Raw genomic sequence first — 22,310 nt, forward strand, 5'->3', positions numbered from 1 at the left:
CCCCCATTCCCCCTCTAGGGGAGACCGGATGCAATGGACGTCGAGTGGATCTAGCATAATATTGTGAAAGTCCAGTCCATAGTGGATCTAACATAATAGTAAGAGTCCAGTCCATAGTGGGTCCAGCAGGAAACCATCCCGAACAGAGACAGGTCAGCAGCGCAGAGATGTCCCCAACCGATGCACAGGAGAGCGGTCCACCCCGGGTCCTGACTCTGGACAGCCAGCACTTCATCCATGGCCACCGGACCTGTGCCACCCTTCCACAAGGGAGAGGGGGGGGGGGGCAGAGCAGAAAAGAAAAGAAACGGCAGATCAACTGGTATAAAAAGGGGGTCTATTTAAAGGCTAGAGTATACAAATGAGTTTTAAGATGGGACTTAAATGCTTCTACTGAGGTAGCATCTCTAACTGTTACCGGGAAGGCATTCCAGAGTACTGGAGCCTGAATAGAAATCGCTCTATAGCCCGCAGAATTTTTTTACAAATATATCTGCCACAATATCACTGGCTAACATTTAGCTCAAGGGTGTCAAACGTACGGCCCCAGGGCCTGATCAGGACCGTGAACAGATTTTATCCGGCCCGCGGGATGAGTTTGCCAAGTATAAAAATTAACCTGAAATTTTTGAATGAAAGAAACTACTGTTCTAAATGTGTCCACTGGATGTCGCAATAGCAATTCTTTGTATCTTTGTAGATGATGCTACATATGTACAAAATAAACCACATGATGTTAGTGCACCAGTCGAGGAAAATGATCAAACTTCCTAAATAACATACTGTAATTTGATTTTGATATATCTTTTTTTATCTTGATTAGGGATGTCCGATAATGGCTTTTTTGCCGATATCCGATATTCCGATATTGTCCAACTCTTAATTACCGATACTGATATCAACCGATACCGATATATACAGTCGTGGAATTAACTCATTATTATGCCTAATTTGGACAACCAGGTATGGTGAAGATAAGGTCCTTTAAAAAAAAAAAAAAAAAAATAAGATAAATAAACTAAAAACATGTTCTTGAATAAAAAAGAAAGTTACATAGAAACTAGTAATTAATGAAAATGAGTAAATTTAACTGTTAAAGGTTAGTACTATTAGTGGACCAGCAGCACGCACAATCATGTGTGCTTACGGACTGTATCCCTTGCAGACTGTATTGATATATATAGATATATAATGTAGGAACCAGAATATTAATAACAGAAAGAAACAACCCTTTTGTGTGAATGAGTGTAAATGGGGGAGGGAGGTTTTTGGGGTTGGTGCACTAATTGTAAGTGTATCTTGTGTTTTTTGTGTTGATTTAATTAAGAAAAAAGAAAACGAAACGGATAATAAAAAAAAAAACGATACCTATAATTTCCGATATTACATTTTAAAGCATTTATCGGCCGATAATATCGGCAGGCCGATATTATCGGACATCTCTAATCTTGATAGATTGAAAATTAACACCATCATTTATTTAGAAAATATAAATAACGACAAATAAAAATAGAATACTATTAACCGCAACATGTAAGTGTAAAAAAAACCAACAACATTATGATTTGCACAATTTTAGAATGTGCTTGTTCTATTTTTAAACAAAGAAAACAATCTGAGGTTGTCTTTATTTTTAAGTTATCGTGACGTGATTTTACCAGTCCGGCCCACTAGGGAGTAGATTTTTCTCCATGTGGCCCCCCGATCTAAAATGAGTTTGACACCCCTGATCTAGCTGCTGACATGTACCTGATGCTAATGTGCTAACCACTCAGATGTCAAAATGAGATGCTAACTCACCAGGATAGAACCAGATGCTATCAATGACGCTTTGATCTAGTCTTGAATATCACTGCAGTGAAACCAGTCTCCATTTAAAAGGTGCTGCAGCAATGTGTCACATGACCTGTGTCCTAAAGGTGATCCAGGTGGACCGCTGTTACCAGAACTACTAGTTGGTCCAGTTCTCTCAGTAAAAAAAAAAAAAAAAAAAAGACACTCCTAGTGTACTTCATATTTGCTTTCAGACAGGTTGAATGATTTATCGTGTGAATTCTCTACAGTCTAATTATTATTCAGCCCCATTTGTTGTCCGACTTCTCCCACATTTTTCATCAATTCAAACCATTTCACTTTCAAAATGTTTAGCACATTGATGACACGTATTATCATTTTTTTATATTCCACAAAATTCCCACATTTGCAGGAATTCCAATTTTTTTCAGGACCATTTTTTCCCATTCAAAAACAATGGGATTTTTTTTCAAACTTACACATTCCACACATTTCTCAACTGTTTTTGAATGAATCCAAGGTCAAAATGCTAGCTGAGTTAGCAGAACTGCCAAACTTCACGCTTTGAGTGTGAAAGTCACGCAATTTAATAGAGATGTCCGATAATATCGGCCGATAAATGCTTTAAAATGTAATGTTGGGAAATTATCGGTATCGTTTTTTTTTTTTTTTTTTTTTTTTTTTAATTAAATCTACATAAAAAACACAAGATACACTTACAATTAGTGCACCAACCCAAAAAACCTCCCTCCCCCATTTACACTCATTCACACAAAAGGGTTGTTTCTTTCTGTTATTAATATTCTGGTTCCTACATTATATATCAATATATATCAATACAGTCTGCAAGGGATACAGTCCGTAAGCACACATGATTGTGCGTGCTGCTGGTCCACTAATAGTACTAACCTTTAACAGTTAATTTTACTCATTTTCATTAATTACTAGTTTCTATGTAACTGTTTTTATATTGTTTTACTTTCTTTTTTATTCAAGAATTTTTTTTAAATGTATTTATCTTATTTTATTAATTTTTTTAAAAAGGACCTTATCTTCACCATACCTGGTTGTCCAAATTAGGCATAATAATGTGTTAATTCCACGACTGTATGTATCGGTATCGGTTGATATCGGTATCGGTAATTAAAGAGTTGGACAATATCGGAATATCGGATATCGGCAAAAAGCCATTATCGGACATCCCTACAATTTAACTCTTTCTCATGCTACACGCCACACTTGACATGTCTCACACTTATATTCCCCATTCACTACTCTATATATATATTTTTTCATAATAATACATTTTGGTCCTTGCAGCTTGCCGTACTTTAATCAACTATGATTGGTTGATCGAGAAATGAAATGAAAACAAAACAATCGTTCATGTTCATGAGCCAGTCATAGATTTGGTTCGTTCCCTTCCGTCTTTTGAGTATATTTGATACACACCAAGTACCACCTCATAAAACACTTGGCCCTCCAAGTCGTCGGCGGCGGCGATCACTCGAAACGAGTATGATTGTCCTCCTGTTGGTGGGATTGCCTTCAGGAGAACGCCTGTGTGTGAAATCTTTTAAAGTGGGGAGACTGGTGCACAGACAGCCACCACACTGTCCTTGGCAAAGAGAAGGCCATCCAATGGCATGGAGACCAAGACAATTGGGGGGCCCATCTTTGCTGCAGCCTTCTTCCACCTTTGTGACCGTTGTGGATCTTCTATGCAACCATCATCCGCCCACTCCGCCGTTGAGGTCTTTTTCGACGAGGGAGACGCGCAGACTCCAACGTCACTTCTTCGCTGTGGGGAGCTGTATCCGGTGGCAAAGGGAAACCCAGGACGACCGGCACCTCCTCACAGCTGCAGAAGGCTGCTGTAGCTCCAGTCTGTCGGAGGACCGTCTATGGTGCGCTTACCAGCACTTGCTTTTCTCTCAGGGTGTGCTCCCCTAGCCTTTTGTCTTCCCAGACTAACCCGCAAGGCAGCGGGGCCCTCAAAGTACCACCATAATGACCAACATTAAAATACAGTAGCGTAGTAGGCCTAAGTACTTATTAAAAACAAGGCAGAGGTTTTTATTAAACAATAAATTTCATATTTTTGGTCACTGTAACATTACACACAGTTTGAATATAGAAAAACTATCAAGTGATAATTTGGCGTACCACTAGGTCAGTGTTTTTCAACCACTAGTGTGCCGTGAGATACAGTCTGGTGTGCCGTGGGAGATTATACAGTTTCACTTATTTTGGTTAAAAATATTTTTTGCAAACCAGTAATTATAAACTGCAAATAATGTGCCGTTGTTGAGTGTCTGTGCTGTCTAGAGCTCGGCAGAGTAACCGTGTAATACTCTTCCATATCAGTAGGTGGAAGCCGGTAGCTGATTGCTTTGTTGATGTCGGGAACGACGGCAAAAGTTTGACGTTGTCACAAGATGCAGACGACAGCGGGAGGCAGTGTGCAGGTAAAAAGGTGTCTAATGCTTAAACCAAAAAATAAACAAAAGGTGAGTGCCCCTAAGAAAAGGCATTAAAGCTTAGGGATGGCTATGTAGAACGAAACTAAAACGGAACTGGCTACAAAGTAAACAAAAACAGAATGCTGGACGACAGCAAAAACTTACAACGTGTGGAGCGTCCACAAAAAGTACATGCGTACATGACATGACAACAATGTCCACGCAAAAAAAGATAGCAACAACTTAAATATTCGTGATCGCTAAAACAAAGCAGGTGCGGGGAATAGCGCTCAAAGGAAGACATGAAACTGCACCAAAATAGGAGCGCAAGACAAAAACTAAAACACTACACACGGGAAAACACCCAAAAACTCAAAATAAGTCACGGCGTGATGTGACAGGTGGTGACAGTACACCTACTTTGAGACAAGAGCTATAGTGATGCACAATTGGTTATGGTTTGAATTCATATCCAACAATTGCGACAACAACTTTTTATTGTCTACTGAGTTACATTTTTTAATGATTTCTGCTGGTGGTGTGCCTCCGGATTTTTTCAATGAAAAACATGCGCCTTGGCTCAAAAAAGGTTGAAAAACACTGCACTAAATGGAACCCCAAAACCACTAGTGGTACATGTACCACAATTTGAGAGTCACTGCTCTAAAAATCTAACAACGAAGAACACATAATAATACCAAGAATAACATTAATTTACAGTTATAATGATCATAAAAAAAATGTTTACACACATTTTGTCTCCTACCAAGTTATTTTTCTTCTGTATTGTCATGTCTGTGTTGATCATGTTTTTGTTTGGCCATGTGCTGTTTGTTTTTTGGACGCTTTTTAGTTCCTGGTTGTGCACTCTTGCTTTTTTTTTTCCATGACAACCCATTAGTTTTCACCTGTCCTCATGTCACGCACCTGTCTCACGTTTTGCACTCGCACACCTGTCACTAATCATGTCGCTATTATTTAAGCTTTCAGTTGCCAGGCTGTTTGTCCGGCGACATTACTTCTGACACCCGCGCTAACTCTGTTTACCTCTGTCAGTTTCCATGCCTGTTCATAGTTCTCATGCTGATGTTAAAGGCCTACTGAAATGCGATTTTCTTATTCAAACGGGGATAGCTGGTCCATTCTATGTGTCATACTTGATCATTTCGCGATATTGCCATATTTTTGCTGAAAGGATTTAGTAGAGAACATCGACGATAAAGTTCGCAACTTTTGGTCGCTGATAAAAAAGCCTTGCCTGTACCGGAAGTAGCAGACGATGTGCGCGTGATGTCACAGGTTGTGGAGCTCCTCACATCTGCACATTGTTTACAATCATGGCCACCAGCAGCGAGAGCGATTCGGACCGAGAAAGCGACGATTTCCCCATTCATTTGAGCGAGGATGAAAGATTTGTGGATGAGGAAAGTGAGAGTGAAGGACTAGAGGGCAGTGGGAGCGATTCAGATAGGGAAGATGCTGTGAGATTCGGGTGGGACCTGATATTCAGCTGGGAATGACTAAAACAGTAAATAAACTCAAGACATATATATACTCTATTAGCCACAACACAACCAGGCTTGTATTTAATATGCCACAAATTAATCCCGCATAACAAACACCTCCCCCCTCCTGTCCATATAACCCGCCAATACAACTCAAACACCTGCACAACACACTCAATCCCACAGCCCAAAGTACCGTTCACATCCCCAAAGTTCATACAGCACATATATTTCCACAAAGTCCCCAAAGTTACGTACGTGACATGCACATAGCGGCAGGCACGTACGGGCAAGCGATCAAAAGTTTGGAAGTCGCAGCTGCATGCGTACTCACGGTACCGCGTCTGAGCATCCAACTCAAAGTCCTCCTGGTAAGAGTCTCTGTTGTCCCAGTTCTCCACAGGCCAATGGTAAAGCTTGACTGTCATCTTTCGGTAACGTAAACAATGACACCAATACATCATCCCACTACCATCAGGGCGCAGGTACAGAACAATCAAATTCCGGAGGGCCCGCCTCAGGAAAAGCCTGATCCCTGCAGCTATAGCCGCCCTTAACAGCAGGCCGGGCCGACCTGTCTGACAAGCCTGTAAATGTGTGTTAGTCATGTATGATGTCTTTTTGTTATTTTTTTTTTGTGTGATGTGTAATGTCTAGTGTTTAAATGTACGGCAGTGACAATGGATTTCCCCAAGGGGACCAATAAATCTAATCTAAAAAACTAAAATCTAAAAAACACCGGCTGTTTGTGTTGCTGCAGCCGCCCGCAATACACCGCTTCCCACCTACAGCTTTCTTCTTTGCTGTCTCCATTGTTCATTGAACAAATTGCAAAAGATTCACCAACACAGATGTCCAGAATACTGTGGAATTTTGCGATGAAAACAGACGACCTAATAGCTGGCCACCATGCTGTCCCAAAATGTCCTCTACAATCCGTGATGTCACGCGCTGACGTCATCATACCGAGACGTTTTCAGCAGGATATTTTGCGCGAAATTTAAAATTGCACTCTAGTAAGCTAACCCGGCTGTATTGGCATGTGTTGCAATTTTAAGATTTCATCATTGATATATAAACTATCAGACTGCGTGGTCGGTAGTAGTGGGTTTCAGTAGGCCTTTAATTTCATGCTGCGCGCTCATGCCACAGTAAGTGTTTTCGTTTTTATGTCCAGTTCTGCCGTTGTGCTAGTTTTGTTTTCATAGTCAAGTTTGCATTTCCGCCTTTTGCGCGCTTTCCATGTCCGATCCAGCTTTACTTGCATCTCGGGAAAACAAAACCCTCACAGTCCAGGTATTGACATGTATAGTGTCCATTGATGTCAACTACCAACTTCTACCAACTTTTGTGACAGTCAATAGCTGGTACTTGACACATGTTAATTGTTAGCATGTTGACTTTAGCATGTTAGCCTTAGCATGACAGTTTGTTTGTTTTTAGCTCTTTTTGCAGGTATAAGCCTCACTGACTCAACGTATGCTAACGTTAGCCTGTAAGCATGCTAAAATTGGTATGCTAGCTTTTTTGGGCTAAATTTGCAGACATACACCTCACAGTCACATACTTAGGCACTTGACACAAGCTAACTGTTGAGTTATAGTTTTTATTACCTGACACTATCAGGCTAATGTGCTAACGGTTACCATTTCAGTTTGGCTCCTGCTTTGCAGCGTTCACACATTTTTTTTAGTCAAATGTGATATTGTTCTAGTGTTACCATGGCAACCATTCGGGTGTCAAGGCTCTTCTCTAAGGTAGCTTTAAGGTAGCTTCTGTGGTGGGTTAGTGACCTCACACGAGTTAGCAATGTCCCCTCTAATTTTTCATGTGTGTGAGCAAACGCAAAAACTCCCTGAGCATTCAGTGGAGCCCATGTGAGCAACATCAGACGTGCACACTGTGGCTACACCAGCAGCACACCTGTCCCAAACCTGACTAAATAACAAGTTCAATCTCCATCCATCCATCCATTTTCTACCGCTTGTCCCTTTCGGGGTAACTGGAGCCTATCTCAGCTGCATTGGGGCGGAAGGCGGGGTACACCCTGGACAAGTCCTCACCTCATCGCAGGGCCAACACAGATAGACAGACAACATTCTTTTATTATTATAATCAAATGACAGCAGTCATTTCCATGAGATTATTTTCTAATATAAGTGTTTAGGCCCACTTACAATGACAATAACAAAAAATATTGTTGTTCATGAACTGTGTACTTGTATTGTTTGTCTGGGTGGAGGTCCTGCTTTGGAAATAATTTGTACCCTTTTCAGACATTGCATTTAGTTCCCATTAAAACATTCACATGTTGCACAATGAGATGTAAGCAGGGGATCATGTGTACATTCCCGCAACTTCCTGTTTGTAAAAAAATATATTTGTATTAGTATTTATGTAATATACTAACAGCATTTCATGATTAATATTTATAAATTAAGATTCCTAATAAATGACACTAGAATAAGCACACATTTGATTGGGAAATCATAGTGTAACGACCTGGAATGACACTTTATGTGTGGTGTTGGAGTTGTCCGACTTTTTGTGTGGCTGTAAACGCATCACTGGCTAAGTGCCATATGTGCATGTGTTGGCGCAAGTGAGAAAGAGCGAGCGGCTGCTGTTGATATAACAAAGTTGCTTTTGGTCTGGTTTGTACTGCAGAAAATGACCAGTTTTGCTAGATATAATTTTTTTTACTAATGTTTTGGTGATGTGTTTATGGTCGACAATAAAGACTTTTGCTCAGTAAAGTGATCGATGGAATTCATGTCCTCAAAGCGTCTCGACAGACGTTACAATATTTAAACAATGATGACGAAAACTGTTTTCTCTGTCGTGTCCGTGTCGTGTCGAAAATTGTTATGCGCTTATTTTTTTATTTGATTATGTGCGTGGCATAGATTTGCCGTGCGCAGAGGACGCTTGAGCAGTGCGCAATTGCACAGGCGCGCACCTTAGAGGGAACGTTGACGGTTAGCATGCTGATTTTAGTATGCTAACTTTTTGGTCAGATATGTTGGTCGGTAACACATGCTTAGTTTTTAGCATGTTAGCTTTTTTAGCTATTTTTCAAGGTTTACACCTCAGATATAGTCTGACGCACACTAACTGTTAGCACGCTGACTTTAGCATGCTAGTTTTATAGCTGATTTTGCAGATATACATCTCACATATTTTGGTACAAGGTCTTCAGCTCTCACTAGATCGGTTTGCAGCCGAGTGTGAAGCGACTGGGATGAGAATCAGCACCTCCAAGTCCAAGTCCATGGTTCTCGCCCGGAAAAGGGTGGAGTGCCATCTCCGGGTTGGGGAGGAGATCTTGCCCCAAGTGGAGGAGTCCAAGTACCTCGGAGTCTTGTTCACGAGTGAGGGGAGAGTGGATCGTGAGGTTGACAGGCGGATCGGTGCAGCGTCTTCAGTAATGCGGACGCTGTATCGATCCGTTGTGGTGAAGAAGGAGCTGAGCCGGAAGACAAAGCTCTCAATTTACCGGTCGATCTACGTTCCCATCCTCACCTATGGTCAAGAGCTTTGTGTTATGACCGAAAGGACAAGATCACGGGTACAAGTGGCCGAAATGAGTTTCCTCCGCCGGGTGGCGGGGCTCTGCCTTAGAGATAGGGTGAGAACCGGGAGGAGCTCAAACTAAAGCCGCTGCTCCTCCACATCGAGAGGAGCCAGATGAGGTGGTTCGGGCATCTGGTCAGGATGCCACCCGAACGCCTACTTAGGGAGGTGTTTAGGGCACGTCCGACCGGTAGGAGGCCACGGGGAAGACCCAGGACACGTTGGGAAGACTATGTCTCCCGGCTGGCCTGGGAACGCCTCGGGATCCCCCGGGAGGAGCTGGACAAAATGGCTGGGGAGAGGGAAGTCTGGGCTTCTCTGCTTAGGCTGCTGCCCCCGCGGATGGATATTTTGGTACTTGACGCAGCATAACTGTTAGCATGCTAATGTTAGCATGTACGCCTGCTAAGATAAACATGCAAGATTTTGCAGATGTATACTTCAAAGTCATATTTCGGCACTTGACGCATGCTTACTGTTAGCATGCTAACATTAATATGGTAGCTTTTAAGATATTTTTGAAGATACACACTTTAGAGTCATATATATTTGCTAATTGACACATACAAACTGATAAGTCATATTTGTTGTTACCTGACATTATCTGGCTAGCATGCTAACTGTTAGCATTTCAGTTCGGCTTCAGCTTTTATGCATTCACGTTTTGTAGTTTATTGTGGTATTGTTAGAGTGTTACCATGGCAACAATTCCGCTCGGTATGGACACTCAAGGTGTCAAGGTACTTCTTCAATGGAGCTCCTGTGTCATGTGTCATGTCAGGTCACTGAAGTATCGGGACACAGTATTTCGATAAGACGTACTTTCTCTAACGTTGCAGGAATGTTTGTCTACTATAATAAATGTCTTCCACACGTTGATGAAGAGCTCTGTGGGTCCAAGTGGGCCGTCCGTCTCCTGCTGACCAGACAGCGTAGGTGTCTCTTGATGGATGGACGTTCCTTCCAGACAGTTCCACAGAGGCCACACCAACGGTTTACGTGGGATCTAAGGCAGCCATTACATCCTCGTGGTGTACTTTGACTTTTGATTGAGGAATGTTCTCTTCTTGTTTAGCGTAAGGTTACGTAACGCAGCAGGTGTGGTCGCATACCTGAAAGCATGCCAGAATGTTCTCTGACAAGACGGCCCAATCGCAGATGAACGCCTATATGTTAGTTAATAAAGTTAATGTAGGTTTAAAACAATTGTTTCTAACAATCAATCTCACTGATATATTGTTTTTATATCTGCTCCAAGGGTCCTCTTAAGTTACCATATTATTAGTGCTGACAACGAAGGTAGTAAAGTTTGCACTAACATAAATACTAACAAAACGTATATACTCTTACTAGCAAACATTAGTGTTGTAACTGAACTAAATGCTAATCTGTAAACAATGGCAGTAGCAGTTGCACTACTCTACAGTAATTAGGGCTGGGTATCGGTACTCGATACCTTTCAGGTATCGACCGAAACAACCCGATACCAAGTCGTATCGAAACTGCGTCTGTCAAACGATACCTGTAATCGGTTCTTTTTGTACCCAGACCAAGAAAAAATTACTGTTTCTATGGTTTTGCTCGCAGCCAATCACTGCAAGCGATCTTCGATTCAATGCGCCTTGTGATTGGTCCACCACCGCGACAACAATAGTTTGTATGGCGGTAAAGCGGGTTGAAGCAGTGCAGAATTGGCTGGCCATCATTCCGAGATGCCGGCAGCAAAATGGTCAAAGGTATGGTTGTACTACACGCCTGTGGCGCCGGGTACAAATAAATGCATACAATGCGGCAAGATTATTTCGGGGTAAACGGGGAATACTAGCAATATGATTAAACACCTCATCAAGCACGGAGCAAACTTAAAGGCCTACTGAAACCCACTACTACCGACCACGCAGTCTGATAGTTTATATATCAGTGATGAAATCTTAACATTGCAACTAAAGTCCAATTTTAAATTTTGCGCGAAATATCCTGCTGAAAACGTCTCGGTATGATGACGCCTGCGCGTGACGTCACAGGTTGTAGAGGACATTTTGGGACAGCATGGTGGCCAGCTATTAAGTCGTCTGTTTTCATCGCAAAATTCCACAGTATCCTGGACATCTGTGTTGGTGAATCTTTTGCAATTTGTTCAATGAACAATGGAGACAGCGAAGAAGAAAGCTGTAGGTGGGAAGCTGTGTATTGCGGCAGGTGTTGTGCCGTATAACGCACCCCCGCCGTAGAATGCACCCCCTGACGGATAACACAGCCGGTGTTTCATTGTTTACATTCCCGAAAGATGACAGTCAGGCTTTACCATTGGCCTGTGGAGAACTGGGACAACAGAGACTCTTACCAGGAGGACTTTGAGTTGGATGCGCAGACGCGGTACCATGAGTACGCATGCAGCTGCGGCTTCCAAACATTTGATCGCTTGCCCGTACGTGCGTGCCGCTATGTGCATGTCATGTATGTAACTTTGGGGAAATATATGTGCTGTATGAACTTTAGGGAGGTGAACAGTACTTTGGGCTGTGGGATTGAGTGTGTTGTGCAGGTGTTTGAGTTGTATTGGCGGGTAATATGGACGGGAGGGGGGAGGTGTTTGTTATGCGGGATTAATTTGTGGCATATTAAATATAAGCCTTGTTGTGTTGTGGCTAATAGAGTATATATATGTCTTGTGTTTATTTACTGTTTTAGTCATTCCCAGCTGAATATCAGGTCCCACCCGCCTCTCACAGCATCTTCCCTATCTGAATCGCTCCCACTGCCCTCTAGTCCTTCACTCTCACTTTCCTCATCCACGAATCTTTCATCCTCGCTCAAATTAATGGGGAAATCGTCGCTTTCTCGGTCCGAATCGCTCTCGCTGCTGGTGGCCATGATTGTAAACAATGTGCGGATGTGAGGAGCTCCACAACCTGTGACGTCACGCGCATATCGTCTGCTACTTCCGGTACAGGCAAGGCTTTTTTATCAGCGACCAAAAGTTGCGAACTTTATGGTCGATGTTCTCTACTAAATCCTTTCAGCAAAAATATGGCAATATCGCGAAATGATCAAGTATGACACATAGAATGGACCTGCTATCCCCGTTTAAAAAAGAAAATGTCAGTAGGCCTTTAAGGTTGGAGAACTGTAATGTGTTTAAAAAGTCAGCTTCTACAACACCAGCATCGTCGTCGTCATCTCAACAGGACACTGCTCAACCGTCGATAACTTCAGGTAATATATAAATGGTTACTATGTTAACAGTGCTCATCCTTTTGTGTGTTAAAACATGTATTGTTGTCACGTCGGGGTTTTCGCAGCTTACTGCGGGGTTCGTTCTCCCGAAATGCAGACGGACGACTCCGGACGAAAGCATGAGGTAGGATATGATTTATTCCTCATTAATCATCCAACTTACAAAATACAGGCAAACAACAAAGGCAAGCGTGTCTAACACACGGGAAGCTAAGGCAAAAACTTAGCGCAAGAAACATAGAAGCTAACACTTAGCATAAACTAGAGACAAGGCAAAACTCAACATAACAGGTGCATGTAGCAAAAAATTACGCCAGGCCCACTGACCGGCAAAGGTAGGCTTAAATAATGCCTCTGATTAGTGCTCGGGAAGCAGGTGAGCGGGTGAACACTAATAAGAGACAGGTGAACACAATGAGCAACCATGGCAACCAAAACAAACTCAGAGGTGCACAAACAGGAACTAAAGGAGTCCAAAACTAACAGAAAATACAAAACATGATCCGGACCACGGATCATGACAATTGTCAAGTAAATCGTTTTGGGCATGTCGTAAACATGTGAGCTTACGCTAGCTTAGCTTGGTCGCTAATTACACAGCCGAATAAATACTTTGTTGTACATGTCTGTACAGTTATTTAATAAATATTTGAGCACTTTCAATATGTATTTGTGTAAAAAATCTTGAATGGGGAGGAGAGGTGAAAATTACGCAACCCATTGTGTTATTATCACATGATTAATATCGAATAAAGTACTCAGTTGGCATCGGTATCGTTTTAAGGGTACTGGTATTGGTACTGGTATCGAACATTTTTTAAACGATACCCAGCCCTAACAGTAATGTTTACTATTACAAACTGACTGTTTTGTCGCAGACTTTGATCCAACAAGGCAGATAAACAGCAACACGTAGTAAGACCACTATGTTAGCTCGATGACTAGCTAAATATCTCAAACATGGTTGTTGTCGGCCATATTGGTCCCTACAGAACACAACAGTCTCAAGTAGAGATGTCGGACTGCCGATATTATCGGCCGATAAATGCTTTGAAAATGTAATATCGGAAATGATCAGTATCGGTTTCAAAAAGTAAAATGTATGACTTTTTAAAACGCCGCTGTACGGAGTGGTACACGAACGTAGGGAAAAGTACAGAGCAGTTGCGTCTCCCAGTCATACTTGCCAACCCTCCCGATTTTCCCGGGAGACTTCCCGAATTTCAGTGCCCCTCCCGAATTTCTCCCGATTTCCACCCAGACAACAATATTGGGGGCGTGCCTTAAAGGCAATTCCTTTGCGTGCCGGCCCAGTCACATAATATCTACGACTTTTCACACACACACAAGTGAATGCAAGCATACTTGATCAACAGCCTTACAGGTCACACTGAGGGTGGCCGTATAAACAACTTTAACACTGTTACAAATATGCGCCACACTGTGAACCCAAACAAGAATGACAAACACATTTCGGGAGAACATCCGCACCGTAACACAACATAAACACAACAGAACAAATACCCAGAACCCCTTGCAGCACTAACTTTTCTGGGATGCTACAATATACACCCCCCGCTAACCCCTACTCCCCCCACCTCAACCCCGCCCACCTCAACCTCCTCATGCTCACTCAGGGAGAGCATGTCCCAAATTTTGAGGCATGTTAAAAAAAATAATGCACTTTGTGACTTCAATAATAAATATGGCAGTGCCATGTTGGCATTTTTTCCATAACTTGAGTTGATTTATTTTGGAAAACCTTGTTACATTGTTTAATGCATCCAGCGGGGCATCACAACAAAATTAGGCATAATAATGTGTTAATTCCACGACTGTATATATCGGTATCGGTTGGTATCGGAATCGGTAATTAAGAGTTGGACAATATCGGAATATCGGATATCGGCAAAAAAGCCGTTATCGGACATCTCTAGTCTAAAGCGATGGACGACAACAGCAGCATGTTTAACAACAAACACAAGCAACGTCATCTTTTACACATTAAATGTTTTTTTTTTAGCTTCTTCTTGTTTGGAAAAATACAGTTTCCAAATGTGTTGTGTCAACTGGCGACATTTGTGTTCATTGGCAATACTTGTTTGAAAACGATTTGACGTCGTTGAACGCAGCTCTGCCGTGTTTAAACCGACACTTCCTGGCTGCTGACACGACTGTAAATGTCAATGTTTGTCACTAAAATGTCATTATTGATGGCTGGCGTGTGCGGAAGGTCACGTTGAGGCTGTTTAAAAGGCACAAAGTGACGCTCATTGACTTCTGTCTTTTTTTAAAAAAACAACAAACAAGCAAACACACCACAATGGCCCCTACATCTCATCGCCATGACAACCGCTTTCCCTTTACAGCCTGTGGGAGTTTTTTTTTTTTTTTGTGTGTCTAATTTCACAGTGTGTGGATATCTCTATTCCGTAATTACAATGCCATCCATTCTCATTTTGCCATGCAGCCAATGCAGCCTCTCTGTACACACACACACACACACACACACACACACACACACACACACACACACACGTGAAGACATCACGCTCCAAATCCAATTATGGTCCTCCAGCCTGCTAACTTCTTCCATAGTCCATCATTGGACAATCATCGCTGCTTTCAATCATGTGTCTACAAAATACACAAATACAAGCGAACAACACCCAAAGTGTCCTGATTATCAAACGACTAAGACGCAACAACTTTTCGCCGTGTAGTGACGATTTAAACCTTAGGAGGCGCTATCGGCCAAATGTCAGCTTGTTAGCTCGTTTTTTCCACCACGCCGTTTGCTGATATTGCTGTTTGTTAGCATTTTCGATATTGTTATTGCTGTAAACTTTTGTCAAATACAAACAAGACACGTTGGGGAAAACATTTTTTTTTTGCAGGATAAATTACGGATGCTAAAAAAACGTCGATCAGTCTTAAGAAAGAGATGTAAGATCGTCATGGCAACTGACGTTAAAGGGGAACTGCACCTTTTTGGGAATTTTGCCTATCCTTTACAATCATTATGATGATATGTTTTTTTTTTTTCATGCATTCTAAATATTAAATAAATGCGATCAAAACTCCACCTAAAATGGAGCTTATGGGAGCCGTTCAATTCCCCCCAACTAAAACATCCAAACACTTCCATTAGGGTTGATGTAAGTATATATGTAATGTAGTAACAGGCACATTTATAATAACATTTTAATATTTACGTGTTTTGATCATTTCAAGCGCATTCCTTTAAAAAACACATCACAACGTTGGCTATTTTTTTTTCTTCATCACTGATTTTTGCTCACTGCAGACTCCATGAGGGCCAACAAACAAAATAAACCATCACTTACTGTACAATGTCGGCTGTCATCAGGATGCAGACTGCTACAATCCTCCAAATTTGGGAGATAGGGGGGGGTTAAGGGGGTAGGAGTATATTTATAGCTAGAATTCACTGAAAGTCAAGTATTTCTTATATACATATATATATATATATATATATATATATATATATATATATATATATATATATATATATATATATATATATATATATATATATATATAAGAAATACTTGACTTTCAGTGAATTCTATATATATATATATATATATATATATATATATATATATATATATATATATATATATATAAGAAATACTTGACTTTCAGTGAATTCTAGCTATATATATATATATATATATATATATATATATATATATATATATATATATATATATATATATATGTATTTTACTATATATATATATACATATAAATAAAATAAATACTTGACTTTCAGTGTGTCATATCTGTGTGATCATGTTTTGTTTTAGTCATGTTCGGTTTTGTTTTTGGACTTTTTGTGCACTTTTGTTTTGTTGTCAACATGGCAACCATTAGTTTTCACCTGTCACGTCACGCACCTGTTTCACGTTTTGAGCCACGCACCTGCTTTCACTAATCATGTCTATAGTATTTAAGTTCATTGTTTTCAGTTTGTCGTTCTGACGACATCCCACAATTATGCTCTGCACATTCCTGACACTTGATTTCATGTCCATCGTTCATGCTGCTCCTTTTAGTCCATGCCAAGTAAGTTTTTGTTTATTAATGCTATAGTCTTTTGGTTTCATAGTTTGTTCTCCGCCACTGTGCGCGCCTTTCGTTTGTACTTTTTTTTGATATATTAAATAAATCATGTATTTACATTCCCGTCTCGCCCGAGCCAACTTTCCGTTGCATTCCGGAAAAGCAAACACCCAGGACCAAGTCATGACACAGTGAATTCTAGCTATATATATATATATATATATATATATATATATATATATATATATATATATATATATATATATATATATATATATATATATATATATATATACATATAAATAAAATAAATACTTGAATTTCAGTGTTCATTTATTTACACATACACACATAAGACTCCTCTCTACTCATTGTTGTATTTGAAAGTGCAATGCTTTGCAGTCAGTAGCACAGCCTTTGAAGGAGCATAGGTATGGGCAGTGTAATATTCTGGGTTGGAGTCAATAACCAGGCGAGGTGATGAAGTTACGTCTCTTTACTTCATACTTCAGAACCGACTCCCACACTTGCCGTCAGGGTGCGCAATACAACGTAAACCGTTGGCCAACCAAAAACTAACCACAGAACACTATACGGTATAAGTGTTCTGTGGTTAATTTTTGGTTGGCCAAGCGGACGTGACGGCAGGCTGTCCTCACTCAGGTCCACACGGACCTGGAGGGGGCGTGCCTTAAGTCCGGCTGGAATTTGGGAGAAATTCGGGAGAATGGTTGTCCCGGGAGATTTTCGAGAGAGGCACTGAAATTCGGGAGTCTCCCGGAAAATTACGGAGGGTTGGCAAGTATGACTGCTAGGGTGTTCATATATTCCCATTAAGATGAAAAATGTCTCATGATCCTCGCCGAGAAGTGAATTATATTTATATAGCGCTTTTCTCTAGTGACTCAAAGGGCTTTACATTGTGAAACACAATAACTAAGTTACATTTAAACCAGTGTGGGTGGCACTGGGAGCAGGTGGGTAAAGTGTATTTCCCATAGACACAACAGAAGTGACTAGGTTGGCAGTAGCGGGGATCGAACCTGGAACCCTCAAGTTGCTGGCACTCTACCACCGGCCACTCTACCAACTACCGCTATACCGCCCCTACTTGGTTACCGTATTTTTCGGAGTATAAGTCGCTCCGGAGTATTAGTCGCACCGGCCAAAAATGCAAAATAAAGAAGGAAAAAAACATATATAAGTCGCACTGGAGTATAAGTCGCATATTTTGGGGAAATTTATTTGATAAAACCCAACACCAAGAATAGACATTTGAAAGGCAATTTAAAATAAATAAAGAATAGTGAACAACAGGCTGAATAAGTGTACGTTATATTAGGCATAAATAACCAACTGAGAACGTGCCTGGTATGTTAACGTAACATATTATGGTAAGAGTCATTCAAATAACTATAACATATAGAACATGCTATACGTTTACCAAACAATCTGTCACTCCTAATCGCTAAATCCCATGAAATCTTATACGTCTAGTCTCTTACGTGAATGAGCTAAATAATATTATTTGATATTTTACGGTACTGTGTTAATAATTTCACACACAAGTCGCTCCTGAGTATAAGTCACACCCAAACTATGAAAAAAACTGCGACTTATAGTCCGAAAACGGTAATATTCAAATCACGAAATGTAAATGGAGTATCTTTGGCACTTTTTGAAGGGTTATTTATCGGATTTCATGAGTGGAATAGTGGAGCTCCCGTTGGCTCCGCTGTAAGAAAACTTTTATTTACGTTTATTTAATATTTAGAATGCATTAAAAAAAATCCATCCTTTTTCATGGCTTGTGAACGATAGGCAAAATAATATATTTATTTATAATTACCTAAAGGGTCTGTTGCAACATAGATGCCTAGAAGGCGCTAACTTTCCAATGTATTTAAAGCGTTATATCTGACAGTGTCTACACTGCAAAAAGTCAGTGTTCAAAAACAAGAACAAAAATACAAAAATTAGGGGTATTTTATTTGAACTAAGCAAAATTATCTGCCAATAGAACAAGAAAATGTGGCTTGTCAAGACTTTCCAAAACAAGTAAAATTAGCTAACCTCAATGAACCCAAAAATACCTTAAAATAAGTATATTCTCACTAATAACAACTGTACTACTATATGAGTACATATTTTCTATTGTTTCATTGAAAATGAAACAGCAAAGTCCATTTGGCTGTCATCTGTTTTAATTTTGAGACACAATTGTGTCAAAGTCATGATTTTTTTTTTTACATGCTTGAAATAAGAAATTATTACTTTAAAAAAGTAGTTTTATACTTGTGAGTGTTGATGACACAGCTTTGCAACAGTTGATATTCTAGTTTCAAGCATGTTTTACTCAATATAGGTCATAACATCTCAGCAACAAGCTGTAATATCTTACTGAGATCATTTGGACCAAAACCCTTAAAACAGGTAAAAGACTCTAACATGAAATCTGCTTAGTGAGAAGAATTATCTTATCAGACAGAAAATAAGCAAATAGACAGAAAATAAGCAAATATCACCCTTATTTGAGATATTTAATCTTACTTAGATTTCAGTTTTTGCAGTGTAGGACGTAATGACGTAACTTCGTACGTCCGTGACACGTGCATGCGCATTAGCTCTGGTTGTTTTTCACAAGTTCCACAATTCCCACATTTTTCATCCGATTCAAACCGTTCCAACCCCAAAATATTCAGCCTGTTCAAAATTGTGTGCTCTCCTTCAACAGTTTAAAAAAAAATTCCCAGATTTTCCCCATTCAAAATGAATTGTCCATTTTTTAAACACATTCGTCAACCTAATCAAACCATTCCAACATCAACACATTCCACTCATCCAACTAACACTTTCCCAAGTTCCAAAACAAATTCCGTTTCCCCTGGAAATTCAAACTCTTCAATATTCAAACTATTCTTACATTCACACTACAATCTGTCAGCATTTTAGTTCAACTTCAGCATTGGAGCATTCACACGCAATTCCTTCAAGAATTGCCTCATCTACCGTATTTTTTGGACTATAAGTCGCAGTTTTTTTTCATAGTTTGGCCGGGCTCCAGTGCGACTTATATATGTTTTTTTCCTTCTTTATTATGCATTTTCGGCAGGTGCAACTTATACTCCGGTGCGTCTTATACTCGGAAAAATACAGTAGTTAAGTAGTTGTTTTTTCTCTGAATACTTAATTCATCTTTTACAATAATTATTTGGATGACTATTTTTTACTTTTACTTCAGTCATATTTCTTTAAAAGTAACGGTACTCTTACTTGAGTACAATGTTTGTCTACTTTACCCACCTGTAGACATTTCGATTGCAGAGCTCCATTAAAGACATTATTTCATTTAGTATGCAGCGTCTCACCTTCGTGATGACGTCATGGCGTGTTGTGGCCTTCAAGGAGGAGGAAAATGGGGGCAAGGTCGTTCAAGAGCAAAATAATTGTGGTGCAAACACGAGCGAAGACGGGCTAATGTTGACATGTGGCGGCGGAGTTAGCTCGGAGTTGATGCTACAACTTTGATGTTTTCAGACATAGAGCCAGTGTTTTGATGATTTGCATGAAGATCAGTCAGGTTATAAATGTAAGAATAAATTCTGGGCGATGTCAGACGTGTTTAAACAGCTTTCAGAGGAAACAAAACAAATATTGTTTCAGGACAAACTGTCTTGTCTGCTTGTTGGCGCTTTTATAAACGTGTTTTAAGACAAAAGATGTTCCTGTTTTGGATCAAATGACAGCAGACATTGTGTGCATGTGTGTGTGTGTGTGTGTGTGTGTGTGTGTGTGTGTGTGTGTGTGTGTGTGTGTGTGTGTACGTGTGTGTGTGCTAATAACATGCTATCATGACACAAAGCCCAAATGTGTCGCTTACAGGCTCAATCTTCCTGTCACTAAGGATGACGATGGTGCACACACACAAACACACACACACACACACACACACACACACACACACACACACACACACACACACTCACACACACACACACACACACTTGTATTTGTCACCTTCTTGAGACCTGAGAAAGATGCCTGCCTCTTTAGGACCACACTTTTTAGATATATAAAGATTTGCATTTACAACATTAATAATATATACATACCACACAAATATAAAAAAGCTGGTTGTAAAAAATTAGTTGGAATTTCACAAGAAAAAGGTCACAATTTCACAAGAAAAATTAAGAATTTTGGCAGCATTATAGTAAAAGTCGTAATTTTACTCAACGCAAGTCAAAAGAAAAACTAAACATTTGTGCTGTATTATGATGAAAGTTGGAATTTTACTCGATAACAGCCGCAATTGTACAAGAAAAGCTTTACATTTTCGCAATTTTATGAAAAGAGTTGTAATTTTACTCGACAAAAGTCACCATTTTAAAAGAAAACTTTTTATTCGGGATTTTACTTGGCAAAATTATGACAAAAGTCATCATTTCACACAAAAAATTGGCAATATTGTGATAAAAGTCGGAATTTGATATGACACATGTCACCATTTTGCATTAAAAAGTAATAATTTTACATGAAAAAGTAATAATATTATGAGAAAATATTGCAATATTACAGAAACAGAAAGAATGTGAGAAATTGTTCCTAATTTTATAAGAATAAAGTCGACACATTGTGAGAAAAAGACTGCTTTTGGTTAATTTATTTTGTTTAGAATTTTTTGTTTGTAATTGGTTTTCAATCTTCATTAGTTACTTCAAGTTATTACAGTATGCCTCTATATACATATATATATATATTTATTTTTTTAAATCACATTTTTTACACACTTGTTATTTCATATGTTGACCAGAGGGGGAGCACTTTTAAAACCAACACAGTCAATTTGAAAAATCCCTCATTTTTGGGACCACCCAAATTTAGATAGATTTCACCACCAGGGGTGCAAATGAGATCTCTATTTTTTTGTTTTTTGTAATGTGCTTAAGGCCGATGACAAACGAGTCACGGACCACAGATGGCCCCTGTGCTGCACTTTGGGCAACCCAGCTGTAGAAGCTAACTGTTAATGGCCACTATAATCTTAGTACCGTAGTGTATTTGTTCAACTCATATAGACTCACAACTTCCTTGTGTTTCTTATTAAACATTTGGTGGTGAGATAGATAATTGTTGCATGTTGAGGAAGTGGCTTTTCCAGCATGCCTTGCGTTTTTGTTGATGCTATCATGTTGGATAGAGGGCCAGCAACTTCAGCGTTCCTGGTGCAAATCCAGCTTCCGCCATAGCCGTTGTGTCCTTGGGCAAGACATTTCACCCACCTTGCTCCTGATGGGTTGTGGTTAGCGCCTTGCATGGCAGCTACCGCCATTAGTGTGTGAATGTATGTGTGAATGGGCAAATGTGACATGTAATGTGACATGTTTTGGGTATGGTGCAGGTATAGTAAAGAAGCGCTATATAAATTCAGTCCATTTACCATGAGTGAGATAGCGGTTTGAGTTGATATTGTTTGCTAAGCTGCTTTTCGAAAATAAAATCCATCCATCCATCCATCTTCTTCCGCTTATCCGAGGTCGGGTCGCAGGGGCAGCAGCCTAAGCAGGGAAGCTCAGACTTCCCTCTCCCCAGCCACTTCGTCCAGCTCTTCCTGTGGGACCCCGAGGCGTTCCCAGGCCAGCCGAGAGAC

Source organism: Nerophis lumbriciformis, linkage group LG19 (assembly GCF_033978685.3).
Source record: "Nerophis lumbriciformis linkage group LG19, RoL_Nlum_v2.1, whole genome shotgun sequence".
Lineage (NCBI taxonomy): Eukaryota > Metazoa > Chordata > Actinopteri > Syngnathiformes > Syngnathidae > Nerophis > Nerophis lumbriciformis.